Here is a 15,811-nt window from a genome sequence, read left to right as displayed (position 1 = left end):
AATGGAGCAGACTCACTAGTTAAAACCAAGATACAGATTTTTAAAAGGAAATCTGACTTTATAATGTTTACAAAAAGATAAATCTAAAACATATGTACGCAGAGAAGTTGAAAGTAAAAGTAGGAGGAAATATGTATAATGCAAAAACCAAACTAAAGCTATGGTAGCTCTATTTAATATCAAACAAAACTGATTTTAGACCTATCTTGAAAAAAATGTGTCACTAAGAGTAGAGTGTTTCTACACAATGATAAAAGATTCAATTCACCAAAAAGATATAGTAACTCCAAGCATATATGTATCTAATAAAATAGTCTCTAAATACATAAAGCAAAAATTCTTAGAGCTACTTTAAAAAACTAGCAAATATCCATCAGGGTGGAAGAGTTCAACTCATTATTGGACAATAGACTTTCTCATCAGCAAAGATATAAAATGTTAGAAGAAAACAATAAGCTTGGTCCAGTGGACGTACATAGATTTCTGCCTCCAACAATTAAGGGATTCCACAGTTTTTTCAAGTACATATGGAGCATTTACAAAAATTGAGCCATAAAACAAATGGCAGAAAATTACAGAGTATAGTTATACCAATTATATTTTCTATCTGCTTAGAACAAAAAGATTACATATATGTATATATATGTGTGTGTGTGTATATATATAAAGTATTTGAGAAAAAAATTTACCCTTTCAATAATGGAGAAAATGAAGAAATAATAGTAATCATTAAATACTTACAACTGAGTAATAGTAAAAACATTGCATTACATACCAAAACTTGAGATGCAGCAAAAGTGGGTCTTCCAGGGAACTTTATAAACTAACTACTTATTAGAAAAAGGAAGGTTAAAAATGGATCAAATTGTTCAGTTTAAGAAGATAGGAGAGAAAAAAAAAAACCAATAAACAATAAATAGTAAAAATAGTCAATATAATAGAAACAAAAGCCAAAAGCTTGTTCCTTTAAAATGCTAACAAAGTAGACACAGCTCTGAAAAGATGAAACGAGAGAAGGCATAAAAAATACTACGTACTGTAAATGAAAATGCAAGTGTGAGAAAGAGTTTTTAAAATTGAAAGAAAATACTTCAACATAACACAAATAAATTTGAGAACTTAAAATAGTAGAGATAATCTTTGAAAATGATAAAAATACTAACCTAGAAGTTAAAGACTGAATAATCTCATAACAATTAAAAAATTAAAAGCAGAAGTTAAAAGTCTTTCTACAAAGAAAACACTGGGTCTGGATTGCTTTACAAGTGAATCCTTCCAAATTTCAAGGAAGAAATTATTTTAACCACATAGAAAGTTTTTGAGATAATGGGGAAAAGTTATATTTTCTAGCTCATTCTATGAAGTCAGTATAATCTAGATAACAAAATATACAAGAAGAGTATGTTACTAGCAAATTTCACTCATGAATATGGATATAAAAATACTAAACAAAATATTACCAAGTCAGATTCAGTGATGTATGCAAAAGACACTTTTCCATTAGCAAATTTGGCTTATCCTGGTAATGTAAGGATGGCTTAATATTAGAAAATCTATAATTGTCATTTACCATAGTAACAGATTGAAGGAGAAAAAGTAATAGATTTAGAAAGAGCTGATCACATTCTTGCTTTAATGGGGTGGGACAGAGTTGGTTAAACTGATAAGTGGTATCTATAGTAAAACAACACAAGTAACTAAAATCAATAGCATCATCCCATATGAGGAAACATTCTCTTTAAAACTGGGGAATAGGACTAGGATGCCTGTCATTACTACTTCTTTTCAACATTGAACTTTAATATAAGGGTTAAAAGGAGGATATAAAATGGTTATTATTTGCAGATGATAATGATTATCAACCTACAAAACTCAAAAGACTACAATTTGCTAGCAATCATAGTTTATCCAAGATTCTGGTTATAAGATGAAGATACAAAAGTCAGTGACATGTCTGTGGACCATCACCAAATAATTAGAATACATAATATTTTAAAAACACAACTTTTACATAGCAACAAAACTAAGTTACCTAGAAATAAATTTAACAAAAGATGTGCAAGACTGGTTTTGTTTTGTTTTGATTCTAATTCTTCACTGGGAGACATTAAAGAAGACCTAAGTGAATGTAGAAATATCCCATCTTATGATGTGATGTCATGTGCTCCTCAAATTGCTCTGTAGATTTAATGCAACTCCAATCAGAATCTCAACATTTTTTTATAGAACTTTACAAGCCCATCTAAAATTTATATAGAAGAGCAAAAGGGCAATAATAGTAAAGAACAGTTTAAGAAATTCCTGAAGAACAAAGAGGAGGAGAGGGAATTTGCCCTACCACATATCAAGAATTGTGAAAATGTAGCAATTATTGTAGAATTGGTACATATTACAAATGGAGAAAGAGAGCCAAGGGGTAGAACTACACATATATGAAACTGATATATAAAAGAAGCAATATGTTAATTTAGTGGAGAAAAAAGAAAATGTTCCATAGGTAGAGCTAGGAAAATTGTTTATCCATATGGAAAGGGAAAAAAACAATTTCTGTGTCACACCGTCATAAAAATTTCAAATGAATTAAATAAAATGTCAAAAGTAAGACTTAAAACTTTAAAAATATATGTAGGAGAAGAAAGCACTAAAATGTAAGGAAAATTCATAAATTCAACTAATAAAATTCAAAATTTCTGTTTATCAAAAGACATCATAAAGTAAAAAGGCAAGTCACAAACTGAAAGTAGATTTATTTCCATCATATGTAAAAGAGAAAGAATGATAGCTAACATAGATTAAAAATTCCTGAAACTCAATAAGGAAAACAATGGGAAATTTCAAAAGATATGAACGGATATTTCACATAGACAGTAAACATGCCCAATCTCAACTGTAGTTAGAAACTACAAAATCAAGACCAATTGCACACATTCAATTGGCAAAAATTTTAAATTCATACCATATCAAGTCGTGGAGATGGAGTGGAACAATGAGATCTCATGTAAATTGCTGTGAGGAGTATAAAGAAATACCCACTCTGGAAAAACAATTTGGTATTGTCTTGTAAAGCTGGACATGATACCCAGCAATTCCACTTGAGTACTGTATCCTGAAGAAACTTTTTACATATGCACGAAGAGTCATGAACAAGAATTTTCCTAGCATTATTTGTAAGCAAAAACTGGAAACAACCCAAATGCTCATCAGTGGAAGAGAACAGTTTAATAAAATATAGTATAATTACACCATGAAATATTATAGGGCAATGAAAATCAACTGCCCTTATAGTGAACAGTACAAAAGAGCAAAATGTGTGAAAGAAGCTAATTAAAGACTGTATGTATATAGCCTGGTATTTTTTAAAACTTAAAAAACTAAGCCAAACTAAACATAAATGTGATAAAACTTTGCTTTTTTTTTTTTTTTTTTAAAGCCAGTAATTGTTGAACGAAAATTAAGATAGGGGTTATCTGATGAGACGGAAGAATGTGATAGTGGTGGGGAATACCCTGACAGGTAGAAGTTGCTGGTAGTATTTTAGGTCTTCAGTTTGGGTGGTGATTTAATCAGTTCAGTATATTAATAAATCATCTACTTGTCACCATCTTGAGTCCTCACTTTTCTCCTTTTCCACCTTAAATTGCCGTATCCATCATACTCTCCCACGTATGTGATCCTCAGCTCCCTGCTCCTTTCCTGCTTCTTTGTACAGCCCTGTTAAACTCCCACCCAAACCCCTGTTAAATCTATTTCTGCATCTGAACAACCATGCTGACTCATCTCACTACCATGAAGTGCGTCAGTACTAAATTTCCTTAGTCTAGTGGTTCTCAAACTTTAGGGTGTATCAGAATCACTGGAAGGATTTGTACATGGGCCTCATCAAGCAGATTGTTTGTTTGTTTTGGTATTGAGTTGTATGAGTTCTTTATATATTTTGGATATTAACCCCTTATCTGATACACGGTTTGCAAACATTTTCTCCCATTCTGTAGGGTGCCTTTTCATTTTGTTAGTTGTCTCTTGCTGTGCAGTAGCTTTTTAGTTTGATGTAATCCTGCTTACTTATTTTTGCTTTTGTAGCTTGTGCTTTTGGTGTCATATCTAAAAAATCATTGCCCAGACCAATGTCAAAGAGCTTTTTTCCTATGTTTTCTTCTTGGAGTTTTATGGTATTAGGTCTTATGTTTTAAGTCTTTAATCCATTTTGAGTTAACTTTTGTGAGTGGTGTGAGAGAGGTCCAGTTTCATTTTTCTGCATGTGGTTGTCCAGTTTTCCTAACACCATTTATTGAAGGGGCTATCCTTTCCCCATTGAGTGTTCTTGGATCGCTTGTCAAATATTAATTGACTATAAATGCAGGGGGTGGTTATTTCTGGGCTCTCTATACTGTTCTATGTCAATTTTTATGCAAGTACTGTGCTGTTTTAATTACTATAGCTGTGTAGTACTGTTTGAGATGAGGATGTGTGAATGCCTTTGGTTTTGTTGTTCTTTCTCAGGTTTGCTTTGGCTATTCGAGGTCTTTTGTGGCTCCAAACAAATTTTTAGGATTTTTTTTTCCCTGTGGAAAATGTCATTTGAATTTTGATAGGGACTGCATTGAATTTATAGATGGCTTTGGGTAATACAGATATTGTGTATAGAAACACAACTGATTTCTATATGTTGATTTCACATCCTGCAGCTTTACTGAACTTGATCATTAGTTCTAATAGTTTTTTGGTTCAGTGTTTAGGGTTTTCTTAAGGTCGTATAATCTTCGAACAACAATTTTACTTCCTCCTTTCCAATTTGGATGCCTTTTTATTTCTTGCTTGACATTTTTCTCATTCCAATTTTGATTGCTTGCTGATTTTGTTGTAGCTTTATTTTCCTTTACATTGGAGACAGAAATACTGTCTTTATGTCAAAGGAATAAGTTTGTCCTCCAGCATCAAAACACATTGCTATTCTTAAATTGAGAATAGGTTTAACTGATGGGCTAACATCTAGGAACTATGTTGTAAGAGATGGAGTAGAATGAGAGACAAGACTAGTTACAAAATTTATTTTTCTGTCTTTCTTGTGTGTGTGTGCATGCCAAGTAGGTATTTGTATAAATTAAATACCTATTTGGTGTTGTCAAGGAAATATAATTATGTAGAGTAATTTGTAAAATACCCCTCCTCCCTTCAAATAATCAGCACTGTGTATCCCCTAGGCATGAACACACATAAACAGAAAGCCAGAAATCCAAGATATGAAGATCACCATCTTGGCACTGGACTTTCTAGGGCAGTTTAAGTGTTCCTATTTTCACTGACTTTTTAGACCTTGCCTTTTTTTTTCCCCTTTCTACTCAGATCTACTTTATTCACTTGCTTGTCATCCTGTATTAATCAGGTCTCTGACTTGAAACCATTGAGTGCTTGTGACATTAGTATTACCATCTTTTTCTATTTTTAGAAGTAAAATAGTATATTTTAAAACTTTAGTCTCCCATATATGGTCTCATTTAATCCCCAAGACTACCCTGTGAAGTTGGTGGAGTGAAGTAAGTTGCCCCAGCTCACACAGCTGCTAAGTGGCAGAGCCAGAACTATGACCCTTTCCTTGCCCAGTGCCTCTTCTGTTACACTACAAACTTTTTGTTTAAGTTGGTTTTAAATTAGACCAGTCAATAGTTAACTCCCCCTGGAAGTAAGATGAAGACAGAATAAAGTTAAAACTCCCCTCTCCCTTCCCCCAGGAATACTAACTACGATCAGTGGTATTACATCTTACTGCATCACATCGGGAGATAGTAATCTCAAATATTTCCACTAAGTTTGATCACTTGGTTAAGGTGGTGATCATCAGATCTCTCTTTCTGAAGATACAGTTTTACCCTTATAACTAATAGACAATCTGAGGTAATACTTGAGATCATTTTATTTCCAAACAACCTTCCTCGCAATACTCACCTGAGTAAATTATTACACTGGGAGTTGAAAAATAATTTTCCAACTCTGGTATTTCATCTACATGCATTAGCTGCCATTCTTGTTTTTGTTTTTTTTAAGCTTTCCCTTTTTCCTCGTCACCTCACTTTTTTTTTTTTTTTAATTTGAGTATCACTATGGATGCAAGGACTTTTTAAAATCATTGTGTTATAATCCATTACTATTACTGCTTTTTTCTTGGATGCTTAAATTGTTCCCAGATTTGAGCCCATTTGTCTTTGAGTACCTCCTTGCTTTCTTGCACTATAAGATGTTCCAGGCCCACTTTTTGTGTTCCCTGCAAACCTGGAATTAGCCTTTTTTTTTTTTTTTTTTTTTTTGAGAAAGAATAGGAACTAAAATCTGATTGCTATTGTGAACTCATGATATCTAGACCCTTTCAGTTGATAGACAAAGAAAATAAACCTTTTTCAAAATCATGAGTTCATGCTAATTTAAATGGAGCATCACAGGATTCTTTTTCAACTTATCCTCATTTCATATTTTCATCTCTCTTCTGCCATTATAGACTCTCATTTTTAAGAGTCTATATGGTGATTCAATTTCATACTAGAAAGCATTATTTTTACTTGTTTTAGAAAATTTTTTTCAGTTTACCAAAGAGATCAGTATACTTTATTTGGAAATTAATAGGAGGAACTTCCCTGGCAGTCCAGTGGTTAAGACTCCGCACTTCCATTGCAGGGGGCACAGGTTCAATCCCTGTTCGGGGAACTAAGATCCCCTGCATGCTGTGTGGCGCGGCCAAAAAAAAAAAATTAATATGAAAGCTTAAAAACCTCATGTCACTACCTTCAATGCCTCAGTAGGAAACAGGCAAGCAGATCAGTGGTCCTAAAAAAAAATCCAGTTTTCAGGTGATTGTTTTTATAGTTCCTAATTTCTATTTTCTTTTTAGCTGTTTATACAAAGTCATCACACTCACAAATTTACTTCTCCAAGTGTACAGATTCCCATTTTAGATTCTCAGTGGAATCCAGTTCAGTATTTTTGACATTTACAGCATTATGCTGAATTGTAGCATTTGCTTCTTCATGCTTTTATATTTCAGTGAGCTACTTTTGAGTTGTCGGTTTACTTCTTGAAATATGGACATAATGCAATACAATAAAAATAATGAAAAATGCAAACTAACCGAAACTAAACAATATGCAAATGACAAATACCTTATTGCCTTACCTGATTAACGCAGTCTGTGTAGTATGCATGAAATATTTAAGAATGTAAGTATTAACAAAAGAGTTAGGTTTCTATGGAAATAGTAACTACTTTTATCTTTTACAAATTTGAAATTGTGTGAAAAAACCTTAATCCCAGTAATTTTATCTCTGACCCCCAAACTGCATGTAAACCACTTAGTAGACGTCCAGGGATTTCTAGCATCTAAACACTGTAAAAAAGAGTTGTAGCTTTTTCTAATCCACCATCCTGGACTCATCAAAGCCCAGGATCTTTTGGATAAAGTAAATAAATTGCAATTCGATTTCTAAAGAACCCCCGATGCCTCCTTGGTACCTGCTTTATCTTTACACACTGATACTACTGCTTTACTACTCCCTCAAGTTGTTTGTGTTATAGTCTAGTTAGAATAGGTAGAAAATAAATGCCAAAATGGCCTTTTAAATGTTGTCATTTGAAGCTAACACTCCAAATTGGAGACCTTTGAAATGAGGCCTTTGAAGAAAAGAGCAGTCTGAATTGAAGTGTGCATAACTGTTTTGAACTGGAAATTACTGCTAGTTTAGTTAATAAAACCTATATAAATTAAATAAAACAGAATGCATATATATTTCTTTTTTCTGTATTATGTCTTATACTTATCCATGTTGAGATGTCCAAGCATAGGATTCAGGAAGAGGACTGGGCTGGAGATATGAGGGTTGTTGGATGGTAACTGAAGTAACAATAGTAGATGAGATCACTTAAGGTTGAGTGTGGAGAGCAAGAAGATAAAAGGGTCAACCAAGGACAAAAGTCTAAGGGATGAGTAGAAGAGGAAGACTCAACAGAGACCTAAAAGCAGTAACCAGAGGTAGGAAGGAAATGAGGAGAGAATTAGTATTATGGAAGCCTAGGGAAAGAGAGTTTCAAAGAGGATTGAAAATGGACAACAATGTGAAGTGTTAATTGGTGAAGATGAGGTCTGAGATGTTCCACCTGCTTTAACAACATGGATATTTTTGAGACCATGACGAGAGTAGTTTTACTGGTGTGCCCAGGGCCGAAACTAGCCTGCAATGCTTTACAGTGGGAATGAGGGGGACTCTTTCAAGAAGTTTGGCTATGAAGATCAAGAAAGTGCCAGGGATCAAGGAGTTTAGGACACAGAAGAGATTGGAATGTGTTTACATGTTGATGGGAGGGGAGCAAGCCAGCCAAACTGCTTGTAATCCCCACAGGAACCATGCAGTATGAGGCCTCCTTGTTTAATTCATGGTGATCATCTTCACTCTTCCCAGAGATGGGGCTAAACCCAGTGAACTTAAGTGCTAATCATCTTCCAGATTCTGCTAAAGTAAAACAATCTTTCTCTGACCACTCTCTCCCAACATAGAATTAGTCAAATCCTCTTGTGTCCCCACCGTAACCTGCAAAATACTCTCCATGCTTTATTGCATTTATTCATTTACATGTCTCTTTTCTCCATAAGTTGTGTTTTATTCATCTTAGATGCCAAGTGCACAGCTCTGTCGCTGATACACTGTAGTGTTCAATAAATAGTAATAGCCTTTTATAAAGCAATAACCTTCATTTTAAAAAATCAGGTATTTTGTGTTACCACATTGGATCTTCACAACAACTCTGTGAAAAAAGTACTGTAATATTCTCATTTTATAAATAAGAAACCTGAGACTTAAGAGAGCTAAGTAACTTGTGCAAAGTCACAGAGTAAGTGGAAGAGCCAGGACTCAAACCCAGTCTGTTAGCAAGATTCATGCTCTTAAGCTCACTGTAGTCAATGCATGATTGAATAAATGAATGAATGGATGGGTATCAAGGAATTCAAAAGGACAAAATTCGCACAAATGAACTACCATGCCATTTGTTACACATAACACATACTGAGAGTGTCTAGTTGCTCAATAAATGCTTTTTGTTGGGGAAAAAAATGGAACAGTTGCAAAACTGACGTGTAAACTTCCAGACTGTTAACCACTGGAGCCTTCTTCCTAATTCTTCCTTTCTAGAAGACAAAAAGGATTAACATCCATCCTCTCTTTGTTCATCTGTGTACCCCTTGCTCCAAGAGCTTAATGATACAGATGAAAGAACATGGCACTTTTGAGGAAATGAAACTTCACTGTAGCTGGAGTATATGTAAACACTGCAATGGAGTAGGTGAGTAAAGACTAGGAAAGAAAGGGTCATATTATGCAGGCATTGTGGGCTCTGTTCAGAAAGGTGGGTTTTTTTGCTCGTTTGTTTTTAATTTTTATTTTATATTGGAGTATAGTTGATTTACAATGTTGTATTTCAGGTGTACAGCAAAGGGATTCAGTTGTACATATACATATAGCTATTCTTTCTCAGATTCTTTTCCCACATAGGTTATTACAGAATATTGAGTAGAGGCCCCTGTGCTATATAGTAGGTCCTTGTTGGTTGTCTATTTTATATATAGCAGCGTGTATATGTTAATCCCAAACTCCTAATTTAGCCCTCTCCCAACCTTTCCCCTTTGGTATCCGTAAGTTTGTTTTTGAAGTCTGTGAGTCTGTTTCTGTTTTGTAAATGAGTTCCTTTGTACCATTTTTTTTAGATTCCACATATAAGTGATATCATATGATATTCGTCTTTCTCTGTCTGACTTACTTTATTTAGCATGATAATCTCTAGGGCTATCCATGTTGCTGCAAATGGCATTATTTCATTCTTTTTTATGGCTGAGCAATATTCCATTGTATCTATGTACCACATCTTCTTTATCCATTCATCTGTTGATGGACACTTAGGTTGCTTCCATGTCTTGGCTATATTGTAAATAGTGCTGCTATGAACATTGGGGTGCATGTATCTTTTCAAATTATGGTTTTCTTCAGATATATGCCCAGGAGTGGGATTGCTGGATCATATGGTAGCTCTATTTTTAGTTTTTTAAGGACCCTCCATACTGTTCTCTATAGTAGCTGTACCAATTTACATTCCCACCAACAGTGTAGGAGGGTTCCCTTTTCTCCACATCAGAAAGGGTTATTTGTCATAGGGGCAGATCTAAATTTTGCGGGGCCAAAAGTATATACAATTTGGGGGGCCCTCTTTAAGAAATCCATGATTTTGTATTTATAGCTACGGAGTTAAGTTCAGAGCCTTGGAAGGGGTCTGTGCAAGTGCACCTTAAGTTTCATTAGCTTTCTGATAAATCACCTATGCCTCAGAGCCACTGAAGCATCTTCAGCTGGGAGAAATGTGGTTAGATTTGCATGGGGAGAATGGATCAGAGGGTTCAAGTCTGAAGCCTGGAGCAGTAGCTTGGAGCCACCTCAGCAACTGTGGGAGATGATAAAGGCCTAAACTAGGACAAGGCAGTTAGGAGAGAGAAAAGTGGATGAATAAGGACTCTTCAGGTGGTAGAAACAAAGGACTAGGACTGACTACAGGTAGCCCATAGGGGCCATATACCAACCACATCACAGAAATGTCTCCCCAATCAATGTGATTTCCACTTATCCTTTAAGGGCCTTTTCCAATTAAGTACTTTTTTCCTCTTTGTGCCCTGCTCTTTCCACACAGGTAGAATGAATGTCTCCTTCTCTCTGACTCCCTTGGGCTTTGTACACACCTCCATCTTATACTCGCTCATAGCATCAGTACAGGGCATGCCTCATTCACCTCTTGTATCTTGTATCTCCAGAGTCTTCATAGTGGAGGATGAAGGAATGGCCTGCTTTGCTCTATACAAAGACATTTAGAATAATATAAAATATTAGGAAGTTTCTATGAGTGATTGAGATTCAACCTACGATTAGTTGTTGATATGAATTGTAGTTGGGCTCCAACATAATAAAAGTGTCCCTCTGACAACCACCACAAGAGTCATCCCTTATTTAAGTTTAGTTCTTCCTAATCTGTAGAGAAATTCCACATATAAGCTGTCACTTAAAACTTATAGCCACTTGGAAAATCATCACATGGAGGTAGCAAAGAGACCTAGGACTAGCCCTTATTTTGCTACTATTAGTGTGACCTTGGACAAGTGATTTCACCTTACTAGTGATATGTGAACATTTCACCCTAATGTTCTCATCTGTAAAATGATGGAGTTATAGTATGTCATTGATTTTTAACCTTCCTTTTCAAACAAAATCTTCAGTATTACTCCAGCACATAACAAAGTCAGAGCAGAAGCAGGCTGGGGGCCCAGTTTGTCACTCACTGGAGCTGATTCTGAGGTCTTCCATCAAAGCCCCTAGCCTACACAGTTGGATGTCCATGCTACTAGAAGACCCTTAATAAAATGCCTTAGAGCTGTCATTGACCATCTCCAATATGATGGTCGACTCAAAGTCACAGAGCTAAACTGTGGTATAAGGGCCAAAATCCAGGCCCCTCTTTTGTACTGAAGAGCAGACCTCTGCTCACAAGAACAAATTAGGACAGTGAAAGGAGTTGTTCAAATACCAGATAATATTTGTTGGGCCACAGCAATGCAGGAAGATGTTGAAAGTTCTGAGTCCATCATTAAGTTTTCTGGTGTCTCATAGCCGTAGAGCTAGAAGGAACCACAGAGGCAGTAAGGTCTTTCCAGAGAAATCTCTTACAGATCAGCTAAGTCTCTGCTTAAATACCTTCAGTGAAGTCTTCAACCTGACCACATGGTCGTCTGGGAGCTCCATGTAACTTTTGCATCCTAGACCTGTCTTTCAGAACAGTATAGAACAAAGTAGCCTTTCTAACATCTTTAAGAGCACTAAACCCAATTCTTTTGTGGTTTTAACTTTCTCAGCTATGTCAATTTAAAACAAAATAGCTTTTGGCAGAATCTTAAATTCAACATAATATCACTCTTTGCTTGTTTTTATTACTCTTGTTAAGTACTTTACATACCAATGATCTTCTTTCCCAGATGTCTCAAAACATTTATTTCAAATAATGGCTGTCTTTTTCCCATTGTATATTCTTGCCTCTTTTGTCAAAAATTAATTGACCGTAGGTGTGTGGGTTTATTTCTGGGCTCTCTATTCTGTTCCATTGATCCACGTGTCTGTTTTTGTGCCAATACCATGCTGCTTTGATTAATTACTGTAGCTTTGTGGTATTGTCTGAAGTCTGGGAGGGTTATGCCTCCTACTTTGTTCTTTTTCTTCAGGGTTGCTTTGGCAATTCTGAATCTTTTATGGTTCCTATAAATTTTAGGATTATTTGTTCTAGTTCTGTGAAAATTTTCATGGGTAATTTGATAGGAATCACATTAAATTTGTAGATTGCTTTGGGTAGTATGGCCATTTTAACAATATTAATTCTTCCAAGCCAAGAGCATAGGATATCTTTCCATTTCTTTGAATCATCTTCTGTTTCCTTTATTAATGTTTTATAGTTCTCAGAGTATAAGTCTTTCACCTCCTTGGTCAGGTTTATTCCCAAGTATGCAACTGATTTCTGCATGTTAATCTTGTATCCTGCTACCTTGCTGAATTTGTTTATCGGTGCTAGTAGTTTTTGTGTGAAGTCTTTAGGGTTTTCTATATATAGTATCATGTCATCTGCATATAATGACAGTTTTACCTCTTCCCTTCCAATTTGGATACATTTTATTCCTTTTTCTTGTCTGATTGCTGTGGCTAGGACTTCCGAAACTATGTTGAATATAAGAAGTGAGAGTGGGCATCCTTGTCGTGTTCCAGATTTTAGCAGGAAGGCTTTCAGCTTTTCACCATTGAGCATTATATTGGCTGTGGGTTTGTCATAAATATCTTTTATTATGTTGAGATATGTTCCCTCTATACCCACTTTGGTAAGAGTTTTTATCATGAATGGGTGTCGAATTTTGTCAAATGCTTTTTCTGTGTCTACTGAGATGATCACGTGTTTTTTGTTTATGTGGTGTATCACATTGATTTGTGTATATTGAATCATCCTTGTGAATTTGGGGTGAATCCCACTTAGTTGTGGCATATGATCTTTTTTATATGTTGTTGGATTTGGTTTGCTAATATTTTGTTGAGAATTTTTGCATCTGTATTCATCAAAGATATTGGCCTATAATTTTCTTTTTTGGTGGTGTCTTTGTCTGGCTTTGGTATCAGGGTGATGGTGGCTTCATAGAATGTCTTTGGGAGTATTCCCTCCTCTTCAATATTTGGAAGAGTTTGAGAAGTTGTATGTTTGGTAGAATTTGCCTATGAAGCAATCTGGTTTTGGACTTTTGTTTGGAGGGGACTTTTGCTTTGTAGGGAGTTTTTAAATTACAGATTCTATTTCACTTCTAGTGATCAGTCTGTTCAAATTATCTATTTCTTCTTGATTCAATTTTGGTTGGCTGTGTGTTTCTAGAAACTTGTGCATTTCTTCTAGGTTGTCAAATTTGTTGGCCTAATTGTTCATAGTATTCCCTTATGGTTTTTTTATATTTCTGCAGTGTCGGTTGTTATGTCTTCAGCAAGTGGTGTCGGGAAAGCTGGACAGCCGCATGTAAATCAGTGAAGTTAGAACACTCTCACCATACACAAAAATCAACTCAAAATGGCTTAAAGACTTAAACATAAGACATGACACCATAAAACTCCTAGAAGAGATCATAGGCAAAACATTCTTTGACATAAATTGTACCAATGTTTTCTTAGGCCAGTCTCCCAAGGCAATAGAAATAAAAAACAAAAATAAACAAATGGGACCTAATCAAACTTACAAGCTTTTGCAGAGCAAAGGAAACCATAAACAAAATGAAAAGACAACCTACAGAATGGGAGGAAATATTTGCAAACGATGCAACTGACAAAGGATTAATCTCCAAAATACACAAACAGCTCATACAACTCAACAAGAAAACAAAAAACCCAGTCAAAAAATGGGCAGAAGACCTAAACAGACATTTCTCCAAAGAAGACATATGGATGGTCAAAAAGCACATGAAAAGATGCTCAACATCACTAATTATTAGAGAAATGCAAATCATAACTACAACGAGGTACCACCTCACACTGGTCAGAATGGCCATTACTAAAAACTCTACAAATAACAAATTCTGGAGAGGATATGGAGAAAAGGGAACCCTCCTACACTGTTGGTGGGAATGTAAGTTGGTATAGTCACTATAGAAAACAGTATGGAAGTTCCTCAGAAAACTAAGACTAGAACTACCATATGATCCAGCAATCCCATTCCTGGGCATATATCCAGACAAAACTAATTCAAAAAGATACACGCACCCCTGTGTTCAGAGCAGCACTAGTCACAATAGCCAAGACATGGAAGCAACCTAAATGTCCATTGACAGATGAATGGATATACAATGGAATACTACTCAGCCATAAAAAAGAATTAAATAATGCAATTTGCAGCAACATGGATGCCACCAGAGATTATTACACTCAGTGAAGTCAGTCAGAAAGACAAATACCATATGATATCACTTATATGTGGAATCTAAAATATGGCACAAATGATCCTATCTACGAAACAGAAACAGACTCATGGACATAGAGAGCAGACTTGTGGTTGCCAAGGAGGAGGGGGCTGGTGGAGGAATGGAGTGGGAGGTTGGGGTTAGCAGCTATTATATATAGAATGGATAAACAACAAGGTCCTACTGTACAGCACAGATTCAATATCCTATGATAAACCAGAATGGAACAGAATCTTTAAAAAAAGTATATATAACAGAATCACTTTGCTGTACAGCAGAAATTAACACAACATTGTAAATCGACTTTACTTCACTTAAGAGGAATGATGACCTAAAAAACACCCAAAAAACGGCTATAGCAGCCATAGGCTGTTGCAGATCAGAGAAAGACCATGAGGTTGTGATACTCTGCAGAAGAAGAGTTTCATGGTCACCTTTTCCCTGCTCCTCTTTCACCAAGTATGAGCTTGAGCGTCCTTGAATGGCAGTTAAAAGTCCCCCCAGCCAGAGAAATGCCAGTAAGGATTATGAATGGAAGTTTGTGCTCTTGAGAGATGCTGGCATCCCTATGGCCTAGAGATCAGCCAAATAAATAGTGGTTTTGCAGTGACACCTTAAGACCTTGAGATCCTGATGTAAGAAGTAGGTATGTGTAATTCCTGGGAGGGAGAGAGTGAGGTGTTCAGGGGGCCAAAAATCTCTCAGTAGCTCCACAATTTGCAAATGAGATTAAAACTCCAGCAACAGGAAAAGTCAGGGCCACTGACAACTGGAAATATTGGCATGGGGCACAGAGGCCTCTTGGCTGGATTAGGACCAGATGGGTAATAGGCTGACCCCTCCCAGCTGTTGATCTTGATAATCAAAGTAAATCTTGCACCTGTGATACAGAATTAGCTCAGAAACCAAAGATAACCCTGGGAGAAGTACATTTGTTGCTTTGAACACAGAGGCTTACTATCAAGAGACATTTAGTTTAAGCAGCATTTCATTTGGAGGAAGAGCTAAAAGAACAATTTCTAGCTATTAACTCCTTGTCACCTGAGCTGATTTAAAAATAATTCAAAAACTCAACTCTGAAGAGCTTTCCCCAAAGAGCCAGATACAAGTATTGCATTGAATAATTCTGTTCATTTATAAACTGAAGTCTATTTGAAAGCTACAACTAAAGTCAGGCCTGAAGCAGCTTCCTATGAAATAAGCTTCAACAGTATGGTTCAGTGGAAAGGAGCAGTGGACTGAGTGATCGAGACCTGAGTTAGTCCC

This window comes from Eubalaena glacialis, chromosome 3, assembly GCF_028564815.1.
Source record: "Eubalaena glacialis isolate mEubGla1 chromosome 3, mEubGla1.1.hap2.+ XY, whole genome shotgun sequence".
NCBI lineage: Eukaryota > Metazoa > Chordata > Mammalia > Artiodactyla > Balaenidae > Eubalaena > Eubalaena glacialis.
Note: the sequence above shows the minus strand (reverse complement) of the source record.